The sequence below is a fragment of the Simochromis diagramma genome, unplaced genomic scaffold (genome assembly GCF_900408965.1).
Source record: "Simochromis diagramma unplaced genomic scaffold, fSimDia1.1 OVJJ01000388.1, whole genome shotgun sequence".
NCBI lineage: Eukaryota > Metazoa > Chordata > Actinopteri > Cichliformes > Cichlidae > Simochromis > Simochromis diagramma.
In genome coordinates this window covers 55,422-63,688 of record NW_024387093.1, presented here as the reverse complement: position 1 = coordinate 63,688, position 8,267 = coordinate 55,422, and the positions used below count along the sequence as shown (strand labels likewise).

At 36.8% G+C, this 8,267-nt stretch overlaps 1 long non-coding RNA gene across 1 annotated transcript in view; it reads left to right on the top strand.

Moving 5' to 3' along the window:
- Positions 1–2,405, top strand: part of LOC120742795 — a 3,878-nt gene extending 1,473 nt beyond the window's left edge. The window contains exon 3 of the long non-coding RNA XR_005697957.1: positions 2,275–2,405. This is a non-coding gene — a long non-coding RNA (uncharacterized LOC120742795). The remainder of the gene's footprint in view (positions 1–2,274) is intronic.
- Positions 2,406–8,267: the final 5,862 nt, after the last annotated feature.

The window sequence follows — 8,267 nt, the reverse complement described above, 5'->3', positions numbered from 1 at the left end:
AGCAGATGTTTCACTCAGCTGATACACAAACTTTATATTTACTAGAGTTTGTTGCCTTGAAACTGACTGATTTCCTTTTCATGAGTATTTATCTGTCCATCCTCACACATCACAGTTATGGTTCACAAGATGCTGATGAACTGGAGAATCAATCTAATTTATTACAGCACAGCGTGATGAGGGTAAATGCAGGTAACTCTAACCTGAAAACAGACTCAACCACAGATCAGCCAGTTAAAGTCCTGCCTGAAGACTTTAATCAGTCTTATTATGAGTTTTTACTCTCAGTTATTTATAGTGTCATGGTGTGCTGCCTGCCTCAGTGTCCTCTTGAAAAAACCTCTAAAAGTTGTTAAAGTCATAAATGAATAAGACTTCACAAGAGTAACAAGTAAAACAAACTGGACAAAGTGCCATCGATATAGATTTATTCATTTATGACTGTCATGGTCTTTCATCATTTTACTCTGAGTGCTTCTTCCTCATCTTTGTTTAGCTTTTAAAAAAAGTATTTCCTCTTTAATTTAAAGGTTTGTTTTCTTTCCTCCTTTGTGTTATTTTTCTTCCTCTTTTATGATTTTCCTGTTTGTTTTTAACTGTTTCTCATTCCCAGTCCTGTTTAAATAGTCCTGCTGTGTCTTTTCAGTCTTTGTCAGAGCATCTGTGAACACTCAAGTGTGTTCATCTCTTAGTTGTTTCTATTAGTTTTACATTTTGATTCTTTGTATGTTTCCATTTTTAGACTATTTAGGTATTAAAGTTCAGTTTCATTTAAGTTATTTTGCTTCCTGCATTTGAGTTCACACCTCTGCACTCCACTCATTGTTACAGAGACACATATTTACAAGTCTGTGGACTCTACTGGAAGAATGGACACAAAATACTTTTTCTCAAATTTGGTGTTTCTATGATAGTAGCTTAGTTTGGAGATTTTACTGTAGCAAAGTCATGTGTATATATATTAACCCTCGTGTGCATTTTTATTATCTCTGTGTGTGATCAGGTTTGTAAATAAGTCAACACATCTGTGTGCACAGATATTATCAGCTGGAAAGTCTTAAAGTTTTGCCTGAAGCACTTAAAATACAGAGATGTGGTCAAGTTTCAGCTCACCTGCTCTCTTTGTTGTCTGTTTTATTACTTGTGACCTTTGCTGCACTTCTGCTGTGACAGATCCACAGATGAGTGTGGAAGGTTTTCTGTAATCGAGGGTTCATTAGCCCTGAGCTCAGGCTCACAGGCTCAGGCTTTCTGTCACACTCAGAACAAACCACCAGGTGGCGTATTACTCAGCCAGGCTCACCTGCTCTTCACCTTGTAATTGAGTCTCAGTTGCAGTAGGAAATAAAACTGCAGCTGGAACATCTGTGTGACAGATGTGGTGGGTTTTTCCTTCTTCCACTAAAAGGACCACAATAATAGCCTCATATTTTTCCAACTTATAGAAGTTAAAATCAAGGCCATTCTGACAGCAGACAGCACAACCACACCAGCAGGGGGCAGTGTGACACTGACCTGTGATGTGAATTACTCTGTTCAGAAAAACCTCATCTGAAAATGAGATCATCTCTTTTAGCTCTAAGAGTGCAATCTCTGTCTCTGATGGAGGCATCTACACCTGCAGAGGAAGGAGAAGAAACACGAAGTTAGTCACAACTAAAAGCGATTCAGTCATTATTCAGAAAACTGATGAGTTTAAAAAAAATTTGAGAATTGAAAAAGGTCTTCTCCAAATTGTAATGGAAATCAATATTCACTAATCACCAGCACTTAAACCACTAAATCTGTCAGATTATTAATTATTAGTCTCAGTGCATCGTTTCACCTTTGTTCAGTCTTCAGATCACTTACAGACACAGAGGAGTTCATGGTGCTGTTTTGTATTTTTAGAGTGATTTAAAAAACAGTTTGTGCTCCTTTCCTGGTTACTAAACCTTTACTCTTAGTTTTTCTTTGCCAGTGTAATTTTGACTTTGGTGCCACATGAAAACTTTGTATTTCACCATTTATGAACTAATAATCAGTTTATGAGAGCAGAGCAGCCTCCAGCTTTGAATCCATCACTGGAGGTTTAACAGCATTGTTAGGAAACAACAGCTAACTGATGACTCATGGATTATATGTTTAGAAATGTGTAATATGTAAATGTAAAGATGTAGAAAAAAGCGAATAGTGAAACATAAAGATCATTAAATTACCTGGTTTAATGTATTTTTTAAAATGTATTCAAGTCAAAACTATCAGTCTGCTAATGATATATTTGTATTTGATCAGCTCCTCCGAAGGTCACTGTGTTCCTGCAGCCATCCTGGACTCAGATATACAGAGGTGAGACAGTCACTGTCACATGTGAGATTCAGGGAGGTGAAGGAGCTCAGTGGATGTATGAATGGAGACGAGGCCAGTCATTGTTGTTGAAACACCTTGGCTGAACAGATGCTGCCATCAGCTGCTTCTCTGCTGGAACATTTTGGACAATAGAAAAAAAAATAAAAAATAAAATTCAGGAGTAAAACTCAGCTGTATTACTGTCATGTCCTCTCTAGAAGACCCAACATGAAAAGACATCCATTTTCTCTGAGTCACAATCAGCCACAGAAAAAAAAAACCTTGTCTATAGAGAATAGATGTTTTGATTATTCCACAGATTTATAAAAACAACATTAAGACCAAAACACACAAAGTGAGACAGAAACAGAAAACTCGGGGTTATGGATTGTTGTCATTCACTCTGCTGATTCTAAATATCATCAAATCACCTTTTTTAATTTTTCAAATAAAAATGATTAAAAATTATAATAATCATTAAAATCAATAAAAACCAGGACAGTTTCAATGATGATTTTCTATAATTCTGCTAATGATATGTTTTATTTGATCAGTTCCTCCCAAGCCCACTGTGACCCTGCAGCCATCCTGGACTCAGATATACAGCGGTGAGACAGTCACTGTCAGATGTGACATTCAGGGAGCTGAAGGAGCTCAGTGGACGTATGAATGGAGAGCAGCCAAGTTAAACACACCTCCAACATCCAGCGAATACAGCACCATCACAGTTACTGAGTCTGATGGTGGAGGATACAGCTGCCGGGGCAGAAGAAGCTCTTCCTGGACAGAGTGGAGTGATGTCATCACACTGAATGTAAAATGTAAGTTGGAGATATTTCACTCACACTATGTGTTTTAATTTATATTCCAGAATGTTTCATTAAAAAAGATTAAAAAAATGTCTTAAGGCTTTTTGTTTATTATCAAAAGTAGCAAAAAAAAGGTTTTGATGTACTTATAGAAATAAACAGTTATCACTCAAAATTAAACATCTGAAGAATGAAAAACATTTTGTTAGTATGAAGAAAAAATTAAATACAAATGTAATTTTCCCAGTTTCTTCACCCCAGTAGCTTCACATGTGCAGCTACTGAGATCAGTTAGTTCCTTTGTTTTTAGCATTTTTGAAGTTAATTCATTGAAGTTTCAGGTTTGACTGTAATTTGGCCTCATTTTATCAGAGACTGGTTTGCTACATTAGCCTTTCTCATTAGAGGTTACGCTTAGATTGATTCCACTAACTGATGTTCATGACATGAATTTATTTATTAATTTTAAATGAATCACAAATAATGGTTTTGTTAGAACCTAATTTCTTAAAGACCTGCTTCATAAGGTTTTTATAAGTTATACATTTTGCTGTTTCCTGCCACACGTTTACATTTATGCTTATTTTACAAAGTCTCAGTATGAAGACACTGCTAAAAAAATAATTTATATCAAATGTTGTAGAAAACAAATGGAGACAAATCTACTACTGTGTAGACTAGAAGGGGCTCAGTCTTATTTATGCTTCCTCTTGGACATATAATTGAGACACATGCTGCATCTTTTCATGTTCATGCTAATGACACACATACGCAGTACTTGCACTTAGATCATGTGACCTATGATGATTTCTCTTAATGACTGTCTGTGTGAGGTTCAAACTAAATGTCAGCTAATGTCCTCCAGCTAAACTCAGACAAAACTGTAACGCTGTCATTGAATCTCCTTGGCTGAACACATGCTGCCACCAGCTGATCTCTGCTGGAAGATTTCAAGACAGCAACAACAACAACAACAAAAATTCAGAAGTAAAGAAAAATAAATTTTTGTCTCCTTGTCACAAGACAAAAGCAGTCATGTGTTTATCTTTTTAGGAAATAATTCAAAAAGAATAAAAAATGTTTTATCATTTTAAGACAAAGACACTATTTACATGTCTTATGTCCTCACACCTGGATTCAGAGGAACCACAGAGACCACGTTAATATTGCAAACCATGCTAATCCTAAAAAATATAACACTGTGCAGGCATGGATAAATATTATGATTAAATATACTGTTTTATTTTTCATTTATTTTTAAATTTTGCACAAGACTCATGACATGTGTACAAACTATTTATTACATTTTTATATTTTTAATGATTGAAATTTAAGTTCTTATCTATAAAATGGTGCAGAAGACATTTTTACTGCTTAAAGGTTTGTAATTATGCTATTAAATAGTGGCAAATATAACCTAAATAATTCTTTGGATATACATTTTTAAACAAAGCAAAGCCAATTAAAATATGTCTCTGTGCTGAGACCTGGTGGAACTAAAAAGGTTTTAATTCTTTCAGCTGACTGAAAGCTCTCACCACCTGCAACAGTCACAGGCAGCTTCCTGCAGGAACCTGGTCACAGCAGAGGTCTTGCATTTGATTTAAAAAACCCTTAATATGCCAACACCTCACTGCTGATATTTATGGCAGCTCTGAACTATAATTATTTATGGTGGATCTGTCTCCTCCTGTGCTTGTTTATCATCCCCTCAAGTTAAACAAGGATTTTATTCCCACCCTTTTCTTTGGAATCACATAAAGATTTGACTGCATTCTAACTCTTGGGGATTTTAATGTTAGCTGCCCATCAAACTCCTATAAAACACCCTTCCAACAGATGACATTAAAAAGTTTTACAGTCTATTTAAAAGTTTTGCTAGACTGCTGTGATGACATAAAATCATGGTTGCCAATAAATTTTTAAAATATGTAAACAATCAAAAAACAGATTGCATTATTTGAACCTTCTGAACCTCGTTTTGCTCTTAAGTCTAACCTTGTTTCCTCTGAAAAAGTTCAGAACTCCCTTTGTACAAACTCTGGGGGTGATCGTTGATGACAGTCTCTAGTTTGAGAAATAAATAAATTCTGCTGTAAAAGCCAGACTCTGCCTCCTGAGGGCCTTTGAAAATGACGTTCGTTATGGGTCAACGACCCAGGCATCCTAACAAACACAGGCTAAGACTAAGACTGGGCCTTTGTGATTGTTTTGCCTGAACTTTGGCACAGTCTGCCCTTCAAATTACTCTTTGATTACCAAATAAATAGTGTAAAAAAATACAATTCCCAAGGGGCCTCCCTCAACTAGACACATTTAACATAAAAGACTCACCTCCTCCTTCAGATATCAGTGGGCTGGTTCAATTTCACATTCAGAGTATTATGTAAGTTGGACACAGTTCACTCATTTTAATTTATACTACACAATGTTTCATCCAAAAACACAACAAAATACTTTGTATTTCAACAACACTGCAGGTTTTGTTTTTCATTTGTATCAAAAGTAGCATAAAACAGTGTTTTAATTTAATTATAACAACATACAGTTGTAAGAAAAAACATATTCAGTACATTTGTTGAAAAACTAAATTCAGATTTAATTATCCCAGTTTATTCAGCTCAGTTTCTTTTCATCACTGCAGCTCAGTGTCATGATGCAGATCTTTAGTTTTAGCATTTTTACTTTTTCTATTCCTCAAAGTTTCCCTTTGACTACAATTGGCCTCATTTTAGGAGAGACTGCTCTGCTATGTTAGCCCTTCTCTAACTGCTGGTATGTTTACTCATAGCAACAGTTTTTTGATTTGTTCATCTTGTAATTCCCAAATTAATATCATGAATTTATTGGAAAAAGAAAGATTTAATTTTTTTTCTGAATGAAGATTATTTGGATATATTGGAGGTTTAACAGCATTGTTTGCAAACAAACAGCTAACTTACAGCTCATAGGTTACATGTTCATAAATGTATAAATAAGTAAATGAAAATATGTAGAAATAAGTAAACAGTCAATATAAAGATCAGTAAATTACCTGGTTTAATTTATTTAATAAAAATTAAAAAGTTTTATTGTTGATTTTCATGTCAAATTATCAATCTGCTTAATGATATCTGTTTTATTTGAACAGCTCCTCCTAAGCCCACTGTGTCCTGCAACCATCCTGGACTCAGTTAAACAGCGGTGTGATATACAGCGGTGAGGACAGTCACTGTCAGATGTGAGATTCATGGAGGTGAAGGAGCTCATGGGACGTATGAATGGAGACCAGCCAAGTTAAACACACCTCCAACATCCAGGTGAATACAGAATCATCACAGTTACTGAGTCTGACAGTGGAGGATACAGCTGTCGGGGCCACAAGAAGCTCTTCCTGGACAGAGTGGAGTGACCATCATCATAATGACTATAATAGGGTAAGTTGGGCATATTTCACCACTTGTTTTAATTCTATTGCATAACGTTTGATGCAAAAAACACAACAAAATATCATGTTCTTTCAATAAAACTGCAGGATTTGTTCTTATTTTAGTATTAAAAGTACCGTAAAACAAATTTTAAAGTTTTACATAAAATCCACAGCAATCACTCACAGTGAAACTGTTATTGATACGGCTGTGTGGCAGGGAGGATGTAGGACACAAACGCAAAACAATCATCAGAGCAATGAACTTAAAAGGCTGCTTTACTGCAGCGGTTAATTTTCAGAAAAGAAAAAAAACTTGCAAAAACAAAATGAAAACAAAAAACTGGGAACTAATAACAAAAACACTGGGGAACCTGTAAACTAGTGACAGATCTCAGGGAGCACGGAAAACACGCAGCATGGTGAGGGGACGACGTGACACTGAGCAGAGAGAAACACAGGTCTGAAATACACTGAGCGAAATGAGGGAATGAGACACATGAGGGGAGAACAGTCTGTTTTGGGATGGCTGAGGTCCTTCACGATCTTCCTGGCCTTGGTCCAGCACCGCCTGCTGTAGATTGAGTGCAGGTCAGGGAGCTCGAGCGGATGGTTCGCTCAGCTGACCGCACAACCCTCTGTAGAGCTCGTCTGTCCTGCATGGTGCTGTTCCCAGAACCAGGTTAAGATGTTTCCCGCCAGGATGCTCTCTCTGGTGCAGGAGTAAAAAGTTCCTGAGCACCTTGGAGGGCAGTTGGAAGTCTCTCAAGCGTCTGAGTGGTAGAGACAGCTGACGGGCCTTTTCACCACGGTGTGATGTGACAGGACCATGACAGGTCCTGCGTGATGTGAACTCCGAGGTATTTGAAGCTGTCCACTCTCTCCACTGGGCACTCGTTGATGACGGGGGTCTGGTAGTTCCTCTCCTGCTTAGTGCTGAAGTCCACTATCAGCTCCTTTGTCTTACTGACGTTAGAAGGAGGTTGTTCCTCTGGCACCAGTTCTCCAGATTCCTATCTCCTTTAAGGTTTAAGGTTAATCTGATTTTTTTTATTACCTTTTATTGTTGATTTTCAGTCAATTGTCACTGGGGTGAAAAAAATGTTTGTTACACTAACAAGAGCAATAAAACCAGGAAAGCTTTAATGATCATTTTATATTTCTATAAGTCTGATGATGGGATATTTTCTCTTTGAACAGCTCTGCCTAAGCCCACTGTGACCCTGCAGTCATCCTACACTCAGATATACAGCGGTGATACAGTCACTGTCAGATGTGAGATTCATGGAGGTGAAAGAGCTCAGTGGACATATGAATGGAGAGGAGGCCCAGAAAAACATACATGAAACAGCCAGTTATATTACAATCAACAGAGTTACTGAGTCTGACAGTGGAGGATACAGCTGTCGGGGCACAAGAGGCTCTTCCCTGGACAGAGTGGAGTGACAGCACCTCATTGAGAGTAATAAAGTAATTTGGACATATTTCAGACATCTTAATTTGTACTGAACAATGTTTCATCAACTCAACCAAACACTTTGTCTTTCAACAGCACTGTAGGTTTATTTTGTTGTTTCGGATAAAAAGCAGTTTAAAATATCTTTTAGTGTCATTATAAAGATATTTAATAATCACTCAGTGAAACATCTGAAAAAGATTTTGTTTAGTTTGATGAAAGAATTCAGTCCAAATGTAATAATCCCAGTCGCTCCCATCTTGACCTC